Below are 8,800 nucleotides of genomic sequence, written 5' to 3'. Positions count from 1 at the left end.
GAGTCACTCCCGGACGTCCTCAGAGCTCAGGCGATTCTGGCCGTCCGATCCGTTTGCTTGATGCGTTTTCGTGCGTTGGATCAAGCCGCTGGAAGAGCTGGGCCGTCGGATAAAAAAAAAAGCTGTAACAATGAATAGTTACCCCCGCTGTAAAGATCTCGTACCACCGCACGTAAATCACGCGCCCCGCCGAGGGCACTCTCGTCTTTTCACGTCCTGCCTCTTCGTGCGTGTTGGGCGCTGGTTGGCCCATGGTCGGATGAGGCAAGGAAGGTGCCGATTGGGTGAGAACCCTAGCCTCCGTCCCCTCCCTCCCTTCTCCCCCTCGCGCCGCCTCCCCATCCTCTCCCGTCGCTGCTGCTCCCCCTGGCGCCGCCCCCAGCCTCATCACCTGGACACGGCGACCATGAGCGCCAGCGAGAGGAGGAAGGCTGGCGACTGGGCGCTGCCGTACGAGAGGCCCGGCGGCCACCTCTGCGCGCGTGCCATCGCCGTCACCACCAACGCCGGGGGCTACGGCCACGCATCGCCATCGCCGTCACCACCAACGCCGGGGGCTACGGCCACGCATCGCCATCGCCGGGACGAGCGTCGGCCGCCGAGACGGCCGTCCACGTCGCTGTTGCCGTCGTCCTCGCCCCGACAGATCGCCTCTCCGGCGCGGACTCCTCCTTAGACCACAACGCCGGCAAGTGGAACGGCATCTTCTAGGTACGTACGCCCTCCGCCCCTTAATCCCCAAAGCCTCCCTTTTTCTTGGTTCATGGTTTGCCTAAGAAATGTCCGTGTTCTTGCGCTTTGTGCAGCAATTGGATGCGCACGGGAGGGTGTAGCAGGAGATCAGCACGAGGCTGTCCGCCAGCACGTACGGGGAGGGTGACCTCATCATCCTCATGCAATCGTAATGCTCCCGATGACACTGATATTCATATAGTATTTATCCCACCATTCTGCTATGCTTCAGTTAATATGTTCATTCCTCTCCATTTTCAGTCAAGTCAAGCTCTAAACTTGTTTCTGCAAGCGTTTTGACCATCCATGGCTTACACAGCTATCTTTGTGTGGATCCCATCCTTGGACCCTGGTCCCTAAATGATGTATCTGCGATTTATATCTGTAGGCTGTATATCAAGCAGGCTTCGTCCGGGATAACATTTGCAGACGAAGATGATCCGGAGCCAGAGTGGGCGGAGTACAAGATCAAAAAACCAACATGTTCACCGTAGGTAAATATCAGCAGGTGGACTGAAGTTCTTGGTCATTATGTTTTTACATTTTTGGGCTGTGAACATTTTTAACGAGGTGCCCAAAAATGTAACATGTATGAACATTATTGATGGTCCTGCTTGCACTCACGGTTAAGTGAACCTGACAGGTTCCAGTAGCTCCGTTGCCGATACCGACTGAATTTTCACCTTTTTTACCATTCAGGGATTAATGGCTCGGATGAATGCACCAACAATAGCCCCCTGGAAAACGGAATTCCAACTTTGATTACATGGAGTCAAGGAGGAAATGAGGTCATTTCTGGAGGGATCATGGGATAACTGGACATCAAGGTTTACCCTTTACCTAATCTGCTCTTGAAATGTTTTATACAGTTCTGGAAATGACATGCTAAAATACTAAAAAATCAATATGATTACTTCAAAAAGGTGTTACAGAGATCTGGGAAAGATCATGCTGTATCGTTGGTTCTGACATCTCGAATATATCATTGCAGGATTATTGTTGATGGGGTGCCGAGACATGTGTCTGAACTACCTCATGTGACTGATGAAAGAGGGCAGGTGGCCGACCTCCTTGATATCCATGCCAGTAAGGATTATATATGTCCGTTTTAGCATTTTGTTCATATATATGCCATTCAGCAATAACTGCAGTCTTTAGATATGGATTCAGAGATACTGTAGTGTGTGCCCTATGCTGAATATTATAATTTGGTATGAGGTGTTTGTGTGTTTGGATGCTCTTCAACTTTTCTGGTTATACCAGATACTAATCTACAATTCTATATATGCCATGCTATTCGGCTTTTCATTTTCTTGATCTACCTGAATTGGTACTATAGAGATGTCTGATGTATGCGCGCTCGCGCGCGTGTGTGTTTAGGCAGTTTAGCCTCCTATTAGTTTCAACGATTGGTTTTGATTTTAGGAGAACCAAGGAGGTTCTGTTAGGAGAACTTGCTTTTGTTTTCCATGGTTAATTAATCCTGGGACTATTCAAAAGCAGGCCATCATTGCTATTAGGAGAATCAAGGAGGTTCTGATAGTCCTTTCTGTTTAGTGTACGATGGTCACATTTGTATTGACATCAAAATTCAGATTTAGTATGTTTATTGGGAGACGTTACTTATATTACTGAATCATGAATATCATTTGATCTTCTAAGAAATAGTTCTCCTGGATATCCCAAGTTATACCTGCTCATACATCTGTTATATTACAATTTATTTGCCTGTCAAATGTTCGTGGTTTCAGATTAGAAGTATGCAGTAGCATGCATATCCAATGTAACTAATGTGTTCCAGGCTTTAGTGTTTTATTTTGATGGACCAATGTGCATCTTCTCCGAGACAGAAAATTAGGGGGAGTGATAGCTCTTGGATAGTTAGCCATTATGATAGAATAATAAATAAAACTGTCAGTTAATGGCTTATTGCACGGGTCTTAATAATAGAATTTCAGCATTGTTAGAACACTCAAACATGCTCGTGGAAGCAATCTGAGGCCTTCACCCGATGCTTGGACCATATTACGAGCCTTCCTATTTGCGCAGAATACCTTTGCTGAAACTACACATTCAACAGATAATACCTGCACTGGATAGTCTAATTAATATGTGGCGTACCACTTCGCTATCGATATTGTCTTACACTTATTAATTCTACGCTACATTGTACCATTAAACAGACTATGCAATTTCTTCTAGCACCTGTGCCGTTGGTTGGATGATGTTTACGGAAGAATAGATGTCTTCCCGCAGCACTTCACGCCCAAGAAAGAGCCCATGGAGGCATGGACGCTGCCGATGGTCTGTCCACAAGTAAGAGCAACATGGATCCATCACCAAGGTGATGATACTCATGGCAGAACGAACAATGGCTGTCAAAGGCTTGTTTAATTTTCGACCGCTTCCTTTAATTCTGGGTGTACTGACACGCTTGCTGTTCCTGTCCTGTAATAAGCAGTCCACGCAGGCGTTCTTGGACCCCGAAATGAGTCAAGGGAGCTTTGTCGCTTCTGCAACTGTTGTCTATTCCTCGCATTAGGTGGTCTTCCAGCAACAAGGATGACGACAAGGTTACAATGTTTTCTAACTACCCCTGTTTCTGTCATGTATCTCGAATCCTGTCTTACAAGTACACCAACGGTTTTCACTGTTATCAGATTGAATTGACAAGAGCTGAAGTAGAATCATTACGAAGCGAAATTGCCGATGCCGATGAAAGGGAGTCCCAGCTAAAAGCCCGGTATGATGAAGTACCCCTTCAATATTCAGCCTCAACGTTTGTGTGGATTTTCACCTGAACCTAAGTGTCTGTTTATATTCAGTGTTTTTTCTCCGTCAGACGTGATTCATACAGTTTAGCATTGCAGGTTAGAAAATATTGACGAAGTCTTGAGATATGCATTCCTTTCCGGGTACCTCCATATCAGAAGTGTACGTAAGAAACCAGTGCACTTTTGTTTGCTTGCCCCAAAAACAGCTTCATTTGTGTGACAGTTGTTCAACAGACTGATGACTCTAAATGATCTCTTGTGCGTTGCAGAGATGGACTCAACTTCCTGGGGAGCCACCTATCATAGACGACACCGATGTCGATGACTGGCTTCCTCGCTTTGTTGTCCTACAAGCACAGTGTTTATACTACTATCTGAAGTCTACAGGTAAGATGAAGCTTTTGACATACTGGTCATGGTCATCCAATCACAGAGGAATACATAGCACTACTGCTCTTTCTTGACATGCTGAACCTGAATTCATGTAATCAAGTTACAGATGAATACACATAATACTTGCTCACTAGACACTAAAAACCACATTTCTCATGGTGGTGTGTTCTTTGCCATACTGAACCTTAATCACATTTCACTTGGTGATGTGTTCTTTGTCATACTGAACCTGAATCAGATTTGTCTTGGCGTCCCATTCTTTGTCATACTAAACCTGAATTTGAGTCTGACGGTGTTGGACATTGTGATGCATTTCAGACCTGAGCCCGCAGGAATCTCTGCTGCTGCGCGACGTGGAACCCACGTCCTACCCCGACGACGGCGGTCGACCACAACCTCCCTCTCAGGTGAGTGAGCCCTTCTCCTACCTCTGGCTCCCTCTCTTTCTCTTGTGCTGCTCTAGGTAGGTTGCCTGTAGCTTTTTGTGCTTGTTATGTGCTTGCCTGTAGCTTTTTGTTTTAGTTAAACAATTATGTTTTCCGTTTCTGCATTGGGACCCCATAGTAGATGCGAGCATTAATTTCTTGGAAGTTATTTGCCACCCCTGCCAATGTGGACCAGGGAGTGGATTGATGGATATCTCGAAGAGTTTTGTTTCCCTGCTTGGATTGAAGTCTCTTTGTTGCATGCTTCGTATATTGTTTATTTCCTACTCCCTCCGTTCCTAAATATTTGTCTTTCTAGAGATTTCAACAAGTGACTACATACGGAGCAAAATGAGTGAATCTACACTCTAAAATATGTCTATATACATCTGTATGTGGTAACCATTTGAGATCTCTAAAAAGACAAATATTTAGGAACGGAGGGAGTATATCATTTTGCTTGCGAAGTTCAGATTCAACTTAAAGAACAAGGACTGTTTGTGCTTTCTTGTGGGGACGTGAGTATTTGGTTTGCTTTGAAATATTAATTCTTCCTGAATCTTATTACAATTACATCAGACTATGGTTTACTGGAACAATTTTCCGCTTAGACTGATATAAGCTCCCAGAATATTTCTCAAATTAGGTTGCCCCTGTCGTGTATATAAATGTGATGCTTCCTTCCATGACTAATCAGGCTGATGAGATGTTGTGGTTCCTCTTCTTTTTTAATTTCAGGGGCTTACACCGTTGCGGTTCCTCAGGACTCGGAAGGAGGAGCGCGGGCCGTAGAGACGGAAGAGGAGGCTGAGACAGCCGCGGTGCCTGCTGCAGCGACCATGGCCACTACATCGAAAAGAAAGGTACTAACTAAACTACATACATATTCTAGAATGTAGTAGCAGGTGAATTTGCTGCTTAGCACCCTGGAGTCATGGACAGATTCCAGGACTCCAGGCAACAATTTCAGTCCAAATTGCATTGCTTTTGGCATAACTGATTCCACTGCATCTTGTTATTGCTTGGACCAACTGTTATGTACTGAACCTATTTATATCTATGCCATCCTTCTGATGTATGCTTGCTATATTAGACTGGTCATTTTCAGCAATCACTCTGATTTCCCTATGCGCCCGTGGGTACTTACATAAATATATAATCTAGACCTATGTCATTGTTAGGGTAAAAATGGTCATTGCATTTAGATCCTTACAAAAATGAATTGTTGTATGTCTGTCTCGGGTTAATAATATCCATGGTGCTTTTCATTGGGATGCTGATGTTTTAAAGGTATTAGGTTCCCGGTATTTTAAGCGCGAAAAAATGATCAACTATGTCAGCTATTCATATTCCTCTGAACTGATTAATTTATTTCGACTGTTGTTACTTTCTACAGACAACAAAATGTATTAGGCCCCCTTGTGCTGGATTGGGCTCAACCCAATTATAAAAGAGTAGCAAATGAGAGGAATACAAGAAGTCAAGAAGACACCTTTCTCTCCATGTCTAAGTTTCACGGTACCTCGCCTGGATCCGGAAGTGCGGCTACGGCGACCTCGACATAGTCAAGGTACAAACCCTACCCCGCTCGATTAATCTCGGTCGACGAATCTTGGTACACTCTTGCCCCTCATGCCTCTCCATGTTTCTCCTGCTCGCTCCCTTATACATGAGAGCTAATTCTTATGTTTCTGGTACAGATATACCACATGTACGTTCATATATATAGTACTAAAATGCTTTTATTAGCCAATTACTTTTGCAGTTTTTTCTTAAGGATTACTCAATCAGGGGAAACTTTAATTAGGACTCCGAAACTTCTTTTGTATTTTTAGACCCAGGTAGATTGTAGACAAAAAGAGAAATGCTTTTATTAACCTATTACTAAAATTCTTTTATTTCCATGTATTCTTTTGTAATCACATATCACTTTCTAACTTCCCATGTAACCGAGTCAGAAAGTGATATGTGATTACAACAGTCCTACAAATGATGCCAACTACTCTGGTTACATGGATTGCTGAATCTCACATGTCATCCTTCTTTTGGAAGCTCCTTGCACTGTTGTATATATTTTGTGTTAAATAACCTTCCCATTTTTGTTGCAGGAGATTCTAAAAAACTTAGCAATGGCAGGGCTCCTGGAGCTCAATCCTCACCACCACCAGCAGATGATGATGATGCACAAGTGGATGGTCCATCTGAAGATGGCACAGCAGGTGACAACTTCACTTTCCAGGTTCTCATTTCTGTGTTTCTCATAGAGCTGGACAAGTGGATCTTAGGCTATTCTCTATTTTGGTCAATTATAGTAGTAGTTGTGTAACAGTGTCTAATTTTCATCCATGTCCTAATGTTTATCATGGAACTCTTTCTGCTATGTAATCTCCAATTCTGTTTTACCTACAGGTTTGGCTGATTTACACTTGATTCCTAAAAAAAGGTGTACTTCTTTGAGTGGGGTGAATTCGTATATATTTTTTAGCTGTACAAGTAGGATAAGACCCCACTGCTATTTTTATGAAAAGCAAGCCAACACTATTTTTTTGTGAAGTGTACATGAGGAATGTAGGTGAAATCATATTTGATGCATATTCCCTTTGTTCTGACTTCTGTTTGATACATAGTTTATTTTAGAAAATATATAGGATATATCCAATAGGGCAAGTTTATGGTTACATTTCTCTTTACGATGCTTATATGAAGAATGTAGATAAAAATATATTTCACATGCCATTTCAGTTTCTAAAATTTCACTCAAACTTAACAATTTGCATATATTTGCTTTTTCTTCTGTTTATATTCCACAATGATAAGGTTTTCTTATTTCAAAATTAGTATTAAGAAAACTGTGTTCTTCCTAGAGCACCGGCAGCAACCACATCATGAAAGGGTCGAGGGAAGATTATCTGATATGTGTCACTGAAAGCGAAGGTAAAATTCCAATACAACACCTTCATATTACCTGCCAATTCACAAGTGCATGTTCTGTATCAAAATTAACTGTTCCCTCTTCGTTACATTGGTATATGTTCTGAATGGGTTGATGAATATCTTGGTATATGTAGTTTCAAAGCTTCATTACATTGTAGCAGGGAAAATTGGTATGAAGATTGTGCAGCACCATGCCTTAGCCAGCCCCTTAATTTGGCTAGAACAGAGGGCTAATCTTCTTACTCATTTGCCGCCTAATTTATATGGTTCTGCTATGAACCATTCCTACTTTGGCAATAAATTGCATCACTTTATGCCATAGAAGAACCATATAAATCAGTATCCGGCAACGGTGACGCGGGGGCAGGCACGAGGAGGGGTGGTGAGCCACCGGCGGCTGGGTTCCCCCCAATCGCCCAGGTTGGGCGACACCTAATTTATATGGTACATATTGAACAGAGGGCCCAAATATGTACAAGTGGATATGATCGTTAGATTATTCGATCTGGACATTGTAGTAGCTACCAATAGTACAGTTTACTTCTTTATCCTCCTATTGCCACTAACTAAATCTCTCTGCTTTCTTCCTTTTGCTCATGGCCCTATGAAAGGTTGAATGTCAAGACGATCAAGAAGATCAGGTGGATCTATCCAAAAATATGCTTCCGTGGAACTACATAGGTTATTTGTCTCGCATTGCTCCTGTGCCTTGATTTTGCTGTATGAGAAGTACATTGTATCAAACTTGATGTGGATTGTTCATCTGGTCTCGCTTTTGGAAAAGTATATATTTACATTCCTCATGAACTTCAAGATGAATGGTTCTACTACAAAATCCCTCATGGTAGGTTGAGATGGCCGTGGGTGGAGTGGAAGGACCCGACTAGACTATGGGTGGGATTAGGAAACCCGTGCTCTGAGGTGGATATGGACCTCTTCTACGCCTCCACCGTCATTACCGTGGGAAATGGAGGGAAGACGCCCTTCTGGGAGGCACCATGGTTGAGAGGAAAAAAAACTAAGGATATCGCCTCCTCATCTTCACAGCCTCCAAGCGTAGGAAGTGGGTGGTGAGGGATGCTCTGCGAGACAATGCTTAGGTGCACAAGATCGATCCTTCTATCAACTTAACGATCAACCACATTGTGGAGTTTGTGGTCCGCTTGGAGCAATTCCAGCTTCCACCGGACATTGATGACGACATATCCTGGAAATTTGAGGCCAACGGTGAGTATTCGGCGGCATTTGCTTATAGGATCCAGTTCTTGGGCTCCACGACGACAATCATGAACAAGACTATTTGGAAGGTTTGGGCACCTCCCAAGGTCAAGTTCTTCTCTTGGCTAGCGATTCAAAACAGGATATGGACGGCGGATAGATTGGAGAAGCGAGGTTGGGAGAATTGCGGCCTATGCACCCTCTGCAGAAGGGCAAATGAGACGTCCGCGCACCTCTTCTTTCGGTGCAGGTTCACCTTGCGCGTATGGAGATTCGTAAAGGAGTGGCTTGGCCTAGGGGCTCTCGAGATCCATCAATGGCAGG

The 8,800-nt window shown here is 43.6% G+C and overlaps 1 pseudogene; it reads left to right on the top strand.

Moving 5' to 3' along the window:
• Positions 1–406: 406 nt before the first annotated feature.
• LOC119353668 lies at positions 407–8,071 on the top strand (annotated as a pseudogene).
• The last annotated feature ends 729 nt before the right edge of the window (positions 8,072–8,800 follow it).

Source organism: Triticum dicoccoides, chromosome 1A, assembly GCF_002162155.2.
Source record: "Triticum dicoccoides isolate Atlit2015 ecotype Zavitan chromosome 1A, WEW_v2.0, whole genome shotgun sequence".
Taxonomy (NCBI): Eukaryota; Viridiplantae; Streptophyta; class Magnoliopsida; order Poales; family Poaceae; genus Triticum; species Triticum dicoccoides.
The sequence above is the reverse complement of the archived record's forward strand: the minus strand, read 5'-3'. Positions and strand labels throughout refer to the sequence as shown.